We start from the raw sequence: 16,477 nt of genomic DNA on the forward strand, positions 1-16,477 counted from the left end.
CTTTGTCACTTTAAACAGATGTTGCTTTTGGCAATATGACTAATGCTCTCATTTTGCTTCCAAGGTGTAGAAGCGCTGCAACCCACAAGACAGAGGAGGGAGGGATGGGGGCTTATTGTAGGTGGCGGGGTTGTTGGATAAATCCAAAAGCAGCGATGTGACAGCAAATGTATGAATAAAGAGAGGTTAAAAAAAAAGGGAAAAAAATCAAAAATCCGGAGAAGTGCTCTGGTAATATTGTACTCCGGTGGCACGGTGACCTCCTTCTGCTTTAAAGGTGGAGGCAGAGCCTGATAAGGAAGGTCAAAACCTGGGATTTATTTATTTACCCATGAGTTTGAGGATTTCCTCCAAAGAATAGCTTGCTGACTTGGAGAGATAATGATTGCTGGAGTTTGAGACGTTTTCCTATCAGGAGGACGCACACACACACTCACACACACACACACTAAAAGGTAACAAACCCTACAGAGATGTGCAGAGTTCAACAGATGGAGCCGGGAAGGGCAGATGGAAGGAGCCGCACCAGTCCTCTCGCAAAGGGACGCTGTACTGTAAACGTCAGCACAAGAAAGTCGAACTGGGGGGGTAGAGGGAGAAAGAAAGGACAAGACGTGAGGGTTTGAAGAGGATCCTCTCTGAAGGATTTAAGGTTTAGAGCACGGAGTTTGGAGGATTATTGGCATGGTCAGGATTTTTCAATGAAGTACATGATCTTCTAGTACTACGGGAGTCGCGGCTTAGAGGCAGAGAGGCTGATGTCAGGTCGGTCAACATTTTGAAGAAACAGACAGACTACAGGCTCCTGCACAGGTGTTCACTGCAATAAGGGAAGGAGCTATAGAAAAGTGAAGGGAAAGAGTAGCATAGGGTTACAGTCGCAAAAAACCAATGGCTGTAATCAGGAGATAAAGTAAGAATTAAGATAAAAAGAAAAGGGAATTCATTTCAAAAGCAGGGTTTTTCAAATATATAAAGTGGGTGTGTAAAGTCACAAATGTAAGAAGCACTGAAACAATGGAAGCTAACAGCTGAGAAGGTACGTTTATTGCCCAGTGTTTCACTAAGTCAGTCGAGTGTTGGCTTTAGTGAACACCAGGCTGGGAAATGCAACTCATGTTGATTAAAACAATAAAGGCCAACATATAAGGTTGACCCCAAGACAACGCGACTGAAAGTGTTTGTGCACAGGTCTGCACATTTCCCCGACTGTCAGCCCCATGCCCTCCTGCAAACAGATGCTTCTGGGTTTTCAATGTAAAATCCTAACTAAATAGTCAAGAAAAACATGAAATACTCAAAATATTACGACACAATAAAGAAACCACTCCATTTGGTAGAACCCAGTGATGCGATTGGTGACATCATTTAAACAGGAAGTGCTGGGCCGGCACCACCCATACACCTGCTCAGGGTGCAGCATCCATGGTGAATGAAAGGAAAACAAAACAGTCTAACAGAAATGTGGCTTTGACCAAAAGAAACATTCGTATTTACCAAATGCTTTAAGTGTGTACTTTTAGTGCACTTTTAGATGTAGGCTGCACCACAAGACTAGCACAAACAAACCCGGGACAGTGAACGAAGCAAAGTTGCAACAGCAATGTTTAACTGAAAGCATTATGGCCTACTGCAGAACCATGAAATAAATCAAAAATATATCTCGGGCACAAGTATGAACAGAGACTGAAACTCTTCGTCTCACAGCTATTCTAAGTTTGGCACTTGGAGACCAAAGCTACGCACCAACGTCCAAGGTTTATCTGTTAAAACCACAAAAATCTGTGTTGCATTGAACAAAGGCAAAAAAAAAAAAAAGTAAAATAAATAAATAAATAACCAAAGGGAAAAACAGAAAAAGCAGCTTCTGAACGTCCCTAAACTCTCTCTCTGCATTACTTTGAGCACCAAAGTATTAAATTGTTGAGCATTTGCACAAAAAGCTTCCCTGCACTGTTAAAGGCCGGCCTCTTTTTGTTGTTGTTTTGTTTTTTTTCTTTTTTTCACAGACCACACGTCTCGCATTTCGTCGTTCTTCTTCTTGTTTGTGACTCCGGCTTAAAAGCCTTCATCGAACCTACAACTCACTCCTCTGGATCTCAGAACAGGTTCCTGAGCACGACACCGGTACCAGAGCAGTTCAGATGGGTCGTCTTGTCATATCAGTTTTGTTTGCTACCAAGCGGGCTCACCTCCACCTGTCAAATCTCAGTGAAAATCTTCATGACACAGCAAATGACTGCGAGTTGCCAGACCCTTCCTCGCTGTTTTGACACTGCGCTTGCCTCCGGGTCTGTGCCCCTGATGCAACATTCGCTTAGCTTTGGCTATTTCCATACAAGTTTCTCTCTCTTTTTTATTTTCTATATATCTTTTGTTTAACAAAACAAGTCCTTGAACTGTTTTAATGTGTCAGAATTGTAATCAACTGCCAAAAACTCCTCCCGTCTTCATGCGACAGCAGCTTACAGTGCTCATATTTGGGCTTTTAAGCTGATGTTTTCTGCGCCGCATTGATCCCTAAATTAAATTACGTGCGGCTCCGACACCTGGAGTGCGGCAAGTCGCTGTTTGATGATGACCCCCATTTCAGCAGAGGGTAAATGCAAAGAGGTTTCTGCACACCTGAGGATATGTTGGTTTGAGCTGCAACCTTTTTACCTTTTGTTACACTTACATTTCATCATATCGAAGTGATGCAACGCCGTGATAATGACTAACAATCGCACATTATTTTCTTTCTTTCTTTTGTTTTCTAAAGGCATACAAGTGATGTTGAGTTGAAAATTGTAAATTGTTAGATCACTTGTTGCTTTCCAGTGTGACACTAATATATAATTGCCAGGGCCGGTTTAGGGTTTAGGGTGCATACAAAAGACGATGAACATTATCGTTTATGTTATGAAAACGTAGAATCACTGCGGTACAATGCTCAGAAACCCGTCGCTGTCTCACAGTGTGTTTGAACGCACAGCAGTTGAATTTAATGGGATTCCTCAGAAAACATTACAGCTTCCTGTTAGAACAGTCAGAGCCTGTTCATCTTGACACATTTTAAATTAAGAACTGAAATATTTTGAGATTTGTAACATCAAGTCTGCACTCTTGTCTAGATTTAAATGCACACGGCGTCCTGCCTGCAGTCATTACCAGTGGTTATGTTTTCAACATGAAGTGCATTTCTTTGTATTGCTCAGAGTTGCATGTTGTGACATTAGACTCCTGAAGGACGACTAACAATGAGTTTTGTGCTGCTTAGTATTTATTAGCTCAGTTAAGCGAGGTTTACTGTGTTGCCATAATGTGGATTCTTTGTAATTGAAATAAATCTGTTCGTGGCTCTGTGTAAATCTTATTGACTAGATATTTAGGCCCATATCTGCCTGATGTATGCAGATAGTCCTTTATTATAAAAGCTGCTCTGACATTCTGGGAAATATGTAACTTTCCTACGCCTTGCTAGAATTGCTCGTTCTCGTCTCGTTCCCTTTGTGAAAACCGGGGAAGAGAAACGGGCCTCCATTTCACATCCGAATGTATCATGCAATAGTGATTAAGAGTCTTTAGAAACGAGTCAGTTTAAAAAGAAAAAATATGCTTTACAAAAATGGCTCCAGTCAGATTCATTTTATAGAAGTTGTGAGAGTTTTAGCAATTATTTTGTGTTTTTACAATAACTAAGTATTGTTATTGTAAAAAATATTATATTTACTTACTATAAGTAAGTAAATAATGGTTGGATTAAAAAAAAAGTCACTGCGCAATAATGCTGCTGCAAAAAACAGAATATATATGTAAATAAATGCATATTTACATATTTTTGAGACTTTTTACTAGTTAGTTATTGAAAGTGTTTGGCAATATTTATATTGCCAAAATATATATTTATTTTTTTTTTTTATTCGAATCATTTGATCTGACTGAAATAATTTCTTAGTCATTTGTTCTCATCTTTTCCATCTTGTATTTCTCCTTTTCACACCAGCTATAAGATTTCTATCAGACATGGCGGCGTGAAGCTCCACACATCGGAGACGGCTATCAGACAGAACCTCGATAGTACACACCACTTAAAGTGAGTGATGAGAAGAAAGAAGAGCTGCTTGAGAGACTCTGGCGTGAAAAAAAAAAAAAAAGTTATTAAAACTTAAGGAGAACTAAAACTACAGCCGTGACCTGGACGGGATCCATCTAAAGGTGTTGCTGTCCTTTCAGACCAAGTACTTTTCACATCAGTGAGCAGCAGCGTCTGAAATGCCCAAGGTCCTGGAAGATCCATTTAGGTCTCATATACACCAAATAATATATGTGCACACACAATGCTGTCTTGTAAAAGGAGATCAATAACAATAATCTTTCAGGACCTATGGGCTTTCCTGGCAGTTTTGTTGGAGGGCAAGTTAACTTTATCGTTGTTATTGGGACTAATGTGTAAATCCCAGCTCGACTGTAGACGACTCCAGCCTCTGCACGGCGGAAAACGTGGCGCTGGACCTTTAATCAATAACGGTGGAATATGAAATGAAAACGATTTCCTTTTGTAGAAACTTAGTAAACTACATAGATTTTTTTATTTATTTTTTTTGACTTGAACAACGCAACGGGGTGGCAGAAGCGCTTTTAAAACCTTTGGCAAATAACAGAGCGACATTCGTTACCAAAATAAAGCCAAAGTCCTATTTGGGATTCTTTGTGATAGTCTAACTTAAAGCTTAAATTAGAAATAAAAAGTGTGGTCTCTGTTAACCCTGAAATTCCTAAATAAAATCCGGTGCGACCAATTGTCTTTAGGATCAGCGAAATTAATCAATGGTGCTGGTAGTTTGTCACTCTGTAAAATTAAGATCTATTAGGCATAAAGGTAATCCAAAGGTAAATCACTGATACTTATTTTAAGAAAAAATGCACAACAATATATGTTTTATTGCATTTATGACATTTCTGCGCTTTAAACGAAAGCATCAAAAACTAAATGTTTCGCAGAACAAACTGCTATTTTTATTTGATTTAAGTTATGTGAAGGGTTCCAGTTGACCTTTTGTGACCTTCCCTTAAACTTTTTAATATGTTTAAGATGACATCTGCGTTAAAATAATAATAACAAAAACAACACAATTCACAAGTAGAATTAAAGGTAGCTCACCGCACCCGGTTTGGGTGTTTTTGCTTAAATCAAGTAACGAATGGAAGTTTTTAAAAGTAGTGGCCATTTTAGGCTTAATGCAAATGTACATAGGATAAATTGCTATAAAAGTTATGTACTGCCCCTTTAACGGGCACACAAAAAAAGCAACATGAAGAAAACTAGTCTGATCATTTCATATAGGCGTTTATTCATCTTTCCTCTGTCATCTATAGCAGATCTGAGCAGCCTGGGAAGAAAAGCAGTTCCTCAGACGTAACAAAACCAGGCGGCTTAGACTCTTTAACATCTTTATAGATGTTACATCACCTCGCCTGTGGTCACACCAAAAAAAAAATAAAAAATCCCATTTCAAGCCTCCACGTGTGTGCCTCCGTCTCTCCCCTCCCCACGCTCGGCGGCGTCGGCCGGGACACGGCGCGACAAAAGCGCCGGCGCGGAGCTAATGCTGTGATCCATGATTCGGAGGTAAAACGCTTTATCAACATTTCCTCGGGGCACCAAGGTCAGACACATCCTCACAAAGCGAAAGATAAATGTTCCGGGCTTCCACGCCGCGCGGGGCTTCAGGGCCTCGCCTCAGCCTGAAACCACGTAAACACAGGCTTCCCACCTTAACTACAGGCTGCTGGGAGCGTCGAGCCGCCGCAGACGGCGGTTTGACGTGATCGCCGGCAGCCGAAGGGACCTGCTGGATTCCCTGCTTATTTGGATAAATATAATTATGGCGATTGGAATAAATGACCTCCTTGTTCTGATGCCGAAGGAGACCGAGCTCCACCGTTAAAGTCGCGTGTGTGACACGGTGTTTGCAGTCGAGGTGTGACTCTGCCCAAATTTGCACATCAAAGGGAGATTTTTTTTTTTTCTTATGTGCTGCCATATATGAGGAAGCTTCATTTCCCCCGAAAGATATTGACAGGAAAAAATGCAGCTCATGTGTCTGTATCCAGCTGACTTGCTGTTGCAACAGGTGCTACCCACAGATAAAATTTACAGAGAGAAATAGGATTTTCAGTTGAAGGATAGACGTTTGTTATCTCAGATAACCACTTTACTCCTGTCATAACCTGTCTCTGGCACTTAGCTCAACTCTTCTTACTGTGTGTGTGAGAGCCAATGAAAGTGTGGCGTCTTATTGTTTGGCATGCATATGCTGTTGCTTAAAGGCAAGGTAAAGCTAATTTATTTCATTCACAAAGCGATTAAAAGGGCCCTACAGTAAAACTGAAACACCGTAGGCAGATATAAATTGCATTTAAAGAAGCCAGATGCATTAAAAGAAGAGCGGGAAGGTCTTAATCAGTGAATGCAGCTTTAATTGTCTCTCGGTCCCGGTCCCCGCGGATCGCTGCCCTGCAGAGTTTGGACGTGTCTGTGATCCAGAACACCTGATTCAAATGGCCTCATCACACACTCTTTCCAGTCAGGTGTGTGGCAACGGGGAAGCGCCTAAAACGTGCGGGACAGTCGGCTACGAGGGCCACAGTCGAGAAGCACTGAATTAGATTGAAGAGAGTGGAAAACAGAAATGTATTCATTTTCATACTGATATGAAAATTAAAACTTTAACTGTAGACGAGTTTTTATGAAGCTTTTTTTTTCCACAGAAACACTTGCTAGTATTACCGGTTGTTCCTCTGTCCTATTTTGGGTTTGTCCCAGAGTCTCTTCACTCTGTGATTGGCCCAGAAAGCGTCCAAAGGAAGGTTGGAGGCTGGAACGATGGCCACTGAGGCTACTAGTCAGACCACCGTCACCATGAGAATGTGTGTGTGTGTGTGTGTGTGTGTGTGTGTGTGTGTGTGTGTGTGTGTGTGTGTGTGTGTGTGTGTGTGTGTGTGTGTGTGTGTGTGTGTGAATGACTGGACCCAGTGTAAAGTGCTTTTGATGAAGTGCTAAACAAGCCTAGGCCATTCACCTTTCTGGGCTCGAGGTCAACTGACTTCTTTCGGTTTGGGGACGCTGCAGCTCCCACTGGGTGACGGACTCTTCACCCCACGTGTGACAGAGAGTGGGACATTCCACAGCATGGCGGTGAGGGGGGCTTGTGTTTAGGATCTTGCCTTTGCCAAAAAGCATAGACAGATTGGTAAAGGAATAGCTTAGCTTTCTGGAGCATCCACATTATCCCACTCCATTCTACAATCATTCATCCTTTCCATGAATAGCACAAATAGGATTGGGGACAAAGGGCAGCAGTAGCAGGATCCAGCTCTCACTGGGAACAGGCTTGACTTTGTGGCGGGTTTGGGGACATCACTATTTTCATACCAGCACCAGGCAACCCAGGTGTCACAAACTTTGACAAACGTACCTTAAGGACAGAGCGATAAGCCCTCTTCAGGTCCACAAAACGCACCTGGGGAACATAACTCAACTCCAGTGACCACTTCGAGGGTAGAAGTCTGGTCCAAGTGCCACCACCAGGACAAAACCACTGCGCTCTTCACAAATCCAGACATCAGCAACTGGTTGAAGTCTTCTTTCCAAAGTAAGCTTTGTCTGTCTGAGGACTGTGATTTCTTGAAAGTAGTGCACCTACTACCTACCTGCCTTTTCTTAAATACTGGAACCAAAACTACTGCAACTCCCCAACATCCTTCAGCATCTTAGGATGAATCTTTAGATGAACGTTTTAACTGATTCGGTGACCTCTACCATAGCAATGAACTCACCTTTTCCCAGAGTCTTCACACAAAGGACATCGTGTCCAGACTAATGGACCCTCAAAGTGTTTTTCCCATCTTGGACTGCAGTTCCCCCTTCCAAACAAAACGCAGGTCGCCATGTTTCCCCCTTTCCCTTTTCTGGGCTGCGAGTCGCTTTTCTGAATTTTGTGGAGCGCACCTAAAATATTTTTCTATAATTTTTTCAAAGTTGCTTGAAAACCATTTATAACTTCATTTCCCACTCCACAATGATCTACGATGTTGTGTTGCTCTCTCACAGGGATGTCCAACATTTTTTGCAACATGGGCCCAAACTGTCAAGTCACAAATTCATAGTGTAACACTTTTTTTAACCTACTAAACAATGCAATAGTGTACTTAAACAAAATAATTTGATTTTGTAATGAGATGTGTAATCTATTATACAGCCAAAACATAAGGTTTTTGCAGAATTTTCCTATCAAAAGAATATTTTTATTTTGTGCCTAATTAAGGACAAAGCAAAAAAACGTTAGTCAGTTTGGAGCAATAAAAACAGGATTTTGGTCACTCTGCATCTGGAACTATCTGGATGTTGTCCTTGCAAAAGATTGCCAAAGTAAAACGTGGCTATATTTCAAGATAAATACTACCAATTCAACGAAGATTTCTACTTCTCCATAATAATTAAAAACATAGTTTTCATCTGCGTCAGCCACCTGTTCTGTGTTGGTTCAATTTGTATCATTCTTGAATTTCAGTCGACAGCCACACAAGCTCAGGACACCACTGCTCTATTACGTACAACACTTTGAAGGGTGTGATTGTAATGTGCCAAAATATATTTTTTTTTTAATGTATGGAAAAAAGATACTTTTTCCAAGGCAAGTAAAGCGAGTAAATCTTAATTTACTGTTTACCGCGGCAAACTACTCGGTGTCCTCTATGCATTGACTACACTAGTTCTTTCATGCATAGCATTTCGACACCTGCTGAGTCGTTGGCAGCTCCCCTACAATCAGCGCCTCGCTCATTATGGGGAAAAAAGACACCTTGAGCCCGCTTTCTCCCTTTCAGCCTCCGTCTTTTGAGTCCATTTCAAACATCAGCTCACCAGACAGCCACAGCAATCGGTCCGCTCCACAACCTCGGGCCTCCCCGTGTGACTCTGCCGAGTAAATTATAGCATTAAATATCAAAGTGCCGCACAAAGAGCGCTCACATTTCAGATCACGCTTTGTACACGGCGACTCCTGTAACGGCGTTACAGTCAGCGGTGCGTTTGCTGTATTTCAGCGGCAACTTTTAACAACGTGATTCTCAAGCTCAACTTGTTTGTGTGCGATTCATAGCGTATGGATTCCCGACAATTATTTCGGAAATGTCCAAGCCTGAAGAAACCTGAAGAACAGCTTTATCCCAAAGCCAATAAATTAATAAATAAATCAAAGAGCTAAAATGGAACATGAAAATGAATCAAACCCCCCTGGCAGGAAGATATTTAGAGAGCTATGATCCTACAGGCTGGTCTGTGGGTGTTTCTTCTAGAAATATTGGCAGCGGCTCTTCCCTGTTTATGAAACCCTGCAGGTCCAGAGCATGGGGTGAAGACTGTGGAGATCTCGGATATTTGGCAAAGTCACCGGTGGTAACGGGAGGATACTTCATCATAGTCACAGTCACTGTCAGGTAGCTGAGCCCTTGCCAGCTTTTTCAATTTCTCCCAGCCTCATAGCAATTTGGCCAGTCGAGAAATGGCGGTTGCATTGCAATCTGCGCGTAATTTTATTTGTACAACGCACGCACTGGAGAGAGTGACCTAAATGGGGCTGAAGGACACCTGCATTGAGATGGCCAATAATACAGGCAGAGGTGCTATATTACAGCTGCCACTGGAGAAATGTCTCTTTAGTTGCTCTGGGGAGGTCACCAGATGGCTTCAAAGTCACCAGCCTTCATCTCTCACAATCCAATGGGCTATTAAGTGAGCACCGTCTCTACATTATGGCTGGGAAAAGTGTCAGGGAAGAGTTTTGGCTGCTTTCAGACCTGGCCTCAACCGTCTCAGGGCTCGGAAAAGGTGGGAGGGACGCGTCCAAGTCCAGAGTTACAGCTCACGGGTCGGAGATAACATGGAGACAGCAGCCGCTGCGTGAACTCAATGGCACCGAAACCCGCAAAACCGACAAGAACTCAAAGTCCAAAGAGAAAAGCTAATGAAGTGATTAAAAGTAATGAAGGCAATCATCAACAACAACAAAAAACAAAACCGGATTAAACTGGAAGCCACTGACAAATAATTACCTGGGTAGCAAATAAGCTTAAATACTGTTGGGATAATGAGGTGATTGAATTTAAGCGACTCTTAAGCAACAAGCGATGGGAAGGGGGTCGGGACGATTATCTAATTATTAGAAAGGGAAACTTTTAGCGTCAAATGATGAGGACAGAAAAATGGAAAAGCAAACGGAGATCAGAATAAATGGATTCCTTTCTGACGAAACGTGAACAGAATATTTTAATTTCAGGAGAACAAATGTGAAATCACTGCCTCGTTTAAGAAGCAAGCAAATTGCCAGGAGATCAGAATGGGAGAATCTTATGTAGGATCAGGGTAATTATTTCTACAGCTGATCTGAAGTCTAGTTAGCATGGCTAAAAGCAGATAAATACTTTTTCTAAAAAGATCAGTTGTTTCTCCGTAATTAGCACATTGAGCAGCGCCTGTCTGAGATTGATTGACAGCGCCAAGACTGCCATCCTGGCTCTGATTGGTTGATTTCTGATTTCTCCAGGCAGCAGCAGTATCACTGGGAGGAGGTGGAGCAGTTTGATCTGCTCACAGATTATCTGTCGTATCACACAGTCACAACAGACGGATAGTTTTAGCAAATGCATGAAAACATTTTTCTAATAAAAATGACATCCCGCAGTTTCAGAGACACTTAGGCGCAGAGCAGGAATGCAACACATCGTTCACAGCACCTGCATGTAAACAGGAGTCTGGTCGGGATCATCAGCCTGAAAACATATCTTCATCGTCTATTTCGACGTTAAGGATATGAAAATTGTTCGTCGCAACCGTGCAGCATCAGACTGAGCGGGCAGAGGTGTTTCAAAGTTTACCAACAAGTTAAATCCAGCAGGGGCAACTGAAAGTTTCTGCATGAGAAAACACCAGCAGCAAAGACGGCCGTTTCCCTTCCCGTTCTTAACAGCCCGCCGGGGTGATTCTGGTATTTATCCCGCCGCGGTGCCCCGGGTTTCACTTGGTAATCCAGTCATGGTGGTGTGTCAGGATAGGTGCTGTTCACTCGGAGCATGTCAAACAGCGGAACTAGGCTAATGGATTTCCTGTGTGTCCCTCTGGGTTGCTTCACTATTGACAGGAGAGTGACTCAAGTCCTGCCATTCACAGCCCCGGGAGCTGATAACACGGGAAGGCGAAGCAGACGGTGCGACGCTTCACCTGTCACTCCCGCTTCGGTTCCAAACGGCTACTGTTGATTTAGCTGATTGGAGGCAGGCCCACTTAAACCAAACAGAGCAGTCCGTGTCCCACCGAGAGTGTTACGGAGACAAAACATGCTGGTATAATCGGCCTCTTGTTTACTCTAACATGGCAGACGTGACCTTTGGTGGGAGTTTAAAAAACAAACTAGGGGGACCCAACAGAGACCGAGTCGGGCTTAGGAGAGGAAGCTCCTGCATGTGTTGACATTACTGGCCATCTGCTTTGACTGGTCGACTGGGATGTAAGCTAGAAGCAGGTACTTAAATCTCTGCAAGCAGCTCTGCGGCTCTAAGCCCAAGTCATGTGGGTTTTGTTTAAAAAAACAAAAAAACAAAAAGGAGTTTAAGGGGTTTTAGACAGGAGGTGTAAGAAAGACACCCAAATGATCCAATAAGATGTTTTTTTAATAAATAAACATCTAAACGTGTGTCGTACAACAAACGCTAAAAAGAAGGAGAAATTTTGTTTGTTTTTTTTCAGCTGCAAAAATTCCAGATGCGCTCGCTTCTCTTGCTTAATAATTAAGAAGCTCAGAGCATTTTATATTCTGCCTCTGTGTACAGAACACAAATACCAGAAAACAAACACCAGAAAAGTGGAATGTGGAAGAACTAGTGATAACCAGCATATGAAAACACTGCATAAAGTGGCAAAAGTTACAAAACAAAAGGATTTAGGATAAATGCAAGAGAACACCTTGTCGCTGAAGAAAAACAATAGTTAGACTTAGATAGATTTTAGACCATATGTCTTTATTTCTGGAGGTACTGAGAATATATCGCCTTTTTACAGTAGACTTCAAGAAACAGGTCGTCAAAGTGGCTCATGAGCCGACCTCAGCCCATCCCGCCTCCTCGTACTTTGGAAGCCAGAATTGCAAAGCGAGATCGTAATTACACATTTCAACTTCATTCTCTTGAGGCGCGCTGATTCCACAACAGCCAATTTCAACGGGTTGTAAAAAAACAAAAAAAAACAATAGTTTGTCACACGTTTGGATTTACTGCGGCTTTCCTGATCACGTGGGTCAAATTCCTCACTCAGGCTAAAATACATCCGTCGAGGCCCAGCGATGCTGCCGCTCTTCTGGAGCTGCACTCCAGCCGCTCGTCTTTTGTGGCCAACGACACGTTCCGGCATTCCCAGCCGGATATTTGCTCACTTGAAACAGCCGGGAGAGCTTGTTTTAATGGACCTGTTTTCTTGCATGGACTCGGCTTTTAAGCGCAGTCCATACATTTGTAATGGGGTTGAAGCCGAGGTCGTTTCAGGACCTTGATGCTGACTTGCCTTATCTCCTCCAAAATGAGTATTGATCTGGATTTCAGGCGATTGTCTGACTGGGTCCAAATTTGAGTTATTTAGTCGTTGACTTGAGGTGAAGATGAAGATTTTTTGTTTTGTTTTTACACAGCGCACCCGGCCCTCATCACATCTGTGCCACTACTGGAATCAAAGTACAGAAGCTCAGGTAATCAAAGACTTCCTACTCGGTACAACACGAGACTCCTGGCGCTAATCTGATTTAAATAGCAAAGCGGAACTCCAAACTACGGGTGAATTAACATTACAGATTTGTTTTCATTTTCTCCACTTGGATTGAAGCGTCTTTCACAAGTCGCCGGTGGACGTAGATAAAAATCGCGAGACAAAACTTCTCCCTCTGAGCTAACGGGCGCCGGCTCTTCACTCGCACGCCATCGCACAAGGACACATCTGAAACAAAATGAGCAAAACAAAGGACCAAGTTACGTCCGGTTCCATTTAACACCAAAACGAAATAAATAATAATAATTCTGTTTTATATATATGCATGTTTGATTTAAAAAGAAAAACATCATTGTCACCGTGGAAGTGAGGATGATTTGAAAACTTTTTCTTTCAGGATGTTTTCAACGATGTTCAGTGGGATTTCATTTTGTGTGTGTACTTCTACAGAGGTGTAAAATCACATCGCTGTCCTACTTCGAATTAATAATGGCTGCAATTTCTCAAGGTGCTTCTGCATCAGTGTGGCGCTGTTCCAAGATGTCATTTGGCCATAGACTATGAACTGCCATCAGAATGAATGACTCTATATCCCATTACCCTCGCTGCTGGGTTTGCATTTTGTCCTCCCTCATGGAGCTAAACTAAAGTTGTTTTTAGACGAATGGAGGGAGGGAGGAGGAGGTAAAAAAAAACTGCCAAGAGTGTGTTTGCAGCAGAGAGAAACAGTGTGACATTTTTTTTTTTTTCCCCCTTCAGCACCCTGCTGGTTCTGGTCTGTGCTCCTCCCTAAATGAGAAGCCACGCTCGTGAAAAACTAGTTATTGCCGGCCGCGTAGCTTGCAGCAGAAATAATGCGCTGTAATGACATGTTAAGATCCAGAGTGAGTGAGTCGGGTCCAGCAGGACAGCAGAGTGGCCTCGGTCCAGCTAAGTGATGGTCACAGCCCAGCTCCATCTGCCCATTGTGTTTGCCCTTGGCAACCCAACATAGTAGCTGGTGATGGTGAGTTAATGAGGACTGTGTAAAGGTTAAGTAAACAGGAGTGGCCAGTCTAAGAGGAAAATTACCACTGCCATCATCATGGAGGGCAGCTCGGCGGAGCTGGGGCAGCTCTCATCATTATGTCAGTTATCAGCTCCGCTTTTAATGATGCGTGGGTAACTGCTGAACTGTACAACGCAAGCGGCACGCCACCGGAACGTACTGGAACCGACGGCTGCTACCATGTTTGAAACCGTATGACACTCGAGGTTGAGGCATGTGGGTAAAACGGTGAACACGCCCCTCGCCCCATCCAGCTGCTTTGGTCTATTTTAAGTAGGCAAGAGTAGCAATGCGTGTTAGTGTTTTAAAACTTTACAGTTCTATAACCAGGAAAACATTTCTATGCCTCAAAATTGTTTTTTATGAAGGATGTGGTTTTTTTTTCACATATTTATTGAAAACGTCACTATATCATCTTATGAGACAGATAATCTGTGAAATGATCAATCGTCGTCTGGAGAAATTTACAGCTCCCTACCAAAAAACAACCAATCAGAGCCAGGAGGAGGGTCTTAGTGCTGTCAATCAATGCTGCTCAATGTGCTAATGAAGGGAAAGCGACTTACTGTTACAGGATAACTTGTTGTCGTTGGCCGCAATGCTAACTAGCCTTAGCAATCACCTCCTGGCTCTTATTAGTTGTTACCAGTTGGCACTGGGAGATAGTCGGAGAGCTAGAATTTTTTTTGTGTGTGTGTCCCACAGATTATCTCCCCCACACCATACTGTCGAGATATAGCGACAGCTTCAACAAATACGCAAAATAAAAAGTGTCGCATACTGCAGCTTTAATGAGATGCCAGGGAAGAGCAGAATGGAGAATAGAGGATTGCGTCCATGACCCTTCCCCGCCTTTGGCTGCACATCACAGCTAATCTGGCTGAAAAATGCAACCCGTTTGCATGCAGGACAGACAAATTCATCTTTTTGGAAATATTTCTTTTCGCAAAGAAATCGTCAGTCATGCTTTTTAAAAGGGACAACCTGGGTTTCACAACATAAGGTTCAGTGAATTTATCGTCACTTATTGTCCCATTAACTGTTGTATCACTGTCTCAAACTCACTGTCGCATCAGTGAGTTTGCAGCAACATGGGCAGAATAATGACCCCTCCATACTCGGGTACTCTAATCATACCACCTTGGTTAATGACTGATGAAACTATTTTACAGGGTGATTGTTTGTATTTTATCCTCTGGACAACATTGCTGCTAACAGACTAAAATTACACCGACAGAGTCTTGGCTGCATCAGTCCATCCCATCAGCTGACATTGAATCCGCTAAGGGTAATTTACGAATTACAAGATCTGGACAAGGACACGAACGCACCACCTTCAATGCCCTTGCAAAACAGCGACGGCTCAAGGTTGCAAAAAAATAAATACGTAAAAGGTTCCCTCGATGAAGGTATTCCAAGATTTCCAAAGGCAATGGCTGCAGTCAGTTCTGGTGTGGGAACTAAAAAAAGACCTTTTAGGACTATTAAGCTCACTTTGTTTTAAAAACGCAGTTAGCAAGCAAAAAGCAGCACGTCTGCATAGAAGCCAATCGCAGCCTCTAATTTACCAGCTAATATCAGGATGTTATACTTATGGTACTTTATAAAGAGCAGAAAGAAAATATGGTTAAAAAAAACAACAACAAAAAACGGTATAAACCATAAACACTTGTAATACTTCTGAATTTAACGTGTTTGTTCTCTGGTTTGCTCAAAGCTGGAAGATGTAACTTATAGAAGAATGTTTTTTCGTTTGTTTGTTTTTTTTTCTCCATATTTGTTAAAGCTGTCACCATGTCATGGCAGTACAGGATGAGAAAGATCATTTGTAAAAATAAAAAAGCTCCTCTAGCTCCTTCCTGTGCTACTACTGCAATTTGAAGACGCTCTCTGAGAAAAACAGCAAATCAGAGCCAGGAGGAGGGTCTTAGCGCTGTCAGTCATGTTCATGTATGTGATGCTAGATGTGCTACAGGTAGATAAACAACTTACCTTTATAGGAAAACCATTTACCTGCCATAATGGGTGACCATGCTAACTAGGCTCTGGAATGGGGAGAAGCTGTAGCGTAGCAAAGAGCAGACAGAAGCATGATTGACAGCGCTAAGACCCTCCTCTTGGCTCTGATTGGTTGCTTCTGATTGAGGTATATGTCTGCAATTAGCACTGGGAGCCATAAAGCAAAGGCGTTCAAAAAAAATTTTTTCAACTTATCTGTAGCAACAGTTTTAGCAAATACTAAAAAACAATTAAATATAAAAGTGTTACCCCAGCTTTAAGGCTTAGTGGCATAAGTGTATTACTTAAGTAACAAAGTGAATAAAACAAACTAGACTGGCTATGCATTTGTTTCAAAGAGTCGTTGTGCCGTGAGACTTTCAAACCGGTCCATGTCAAGTTTGGGGTTTCGCTCGCGTCCTGCACAGTTTCACTGGGAAAGCGGCGACGCTCTGCCGTTCCCCGTCGCACCGAGCTGCTTCTCGGAGCGTCTCCCTGCGACGAGCGGAGCTGGCCGACTCCCTGCGCACCATGATGGATGACGGGATTGTTATTCAGCATTCCTGGGCTCCGCTCCGCTGCCAAGCGCCTGTCTCCTCCGACGGCCATTGTTCTCCGGTCGGCTGGAAGAGTCA

At 42.7% G+C, this 16,477-nt stretch overlaps 1 protein-coding gene across 3 annotated transcripts in view; it reads left to right on the top strand.

Annotated features, from left to right (window-relative positions):
* Window positions 1-16,477, top strand: part of cadm1b (cell adhesion molecule 1b) — a 225,001-nt gene that overhangs the window by 98,973 nt on the left and 109,551 nt on the right. The gene's annotated exons all lie outside the window — the stretch shown is intronic.

Source organism: Poeciliopsis prolifica, unplaced genomic scaffold (genome assembly GCF_027474105.1).
Source record: "Poeciliopsis prolifica strain line A6 unplaced genomic scaffold, Auburn_PproV2 SCAFFOLD022, whole genome shotgun sequence".
NCBI classification, from domain to species: domain Eukaryota; kingdom Metazoa; phylum Chordata; class Actinopteri; order Cyprinodontiformes; family Poeciliidae; genus Poeciliopsis; species Poeciliopsis prolifica.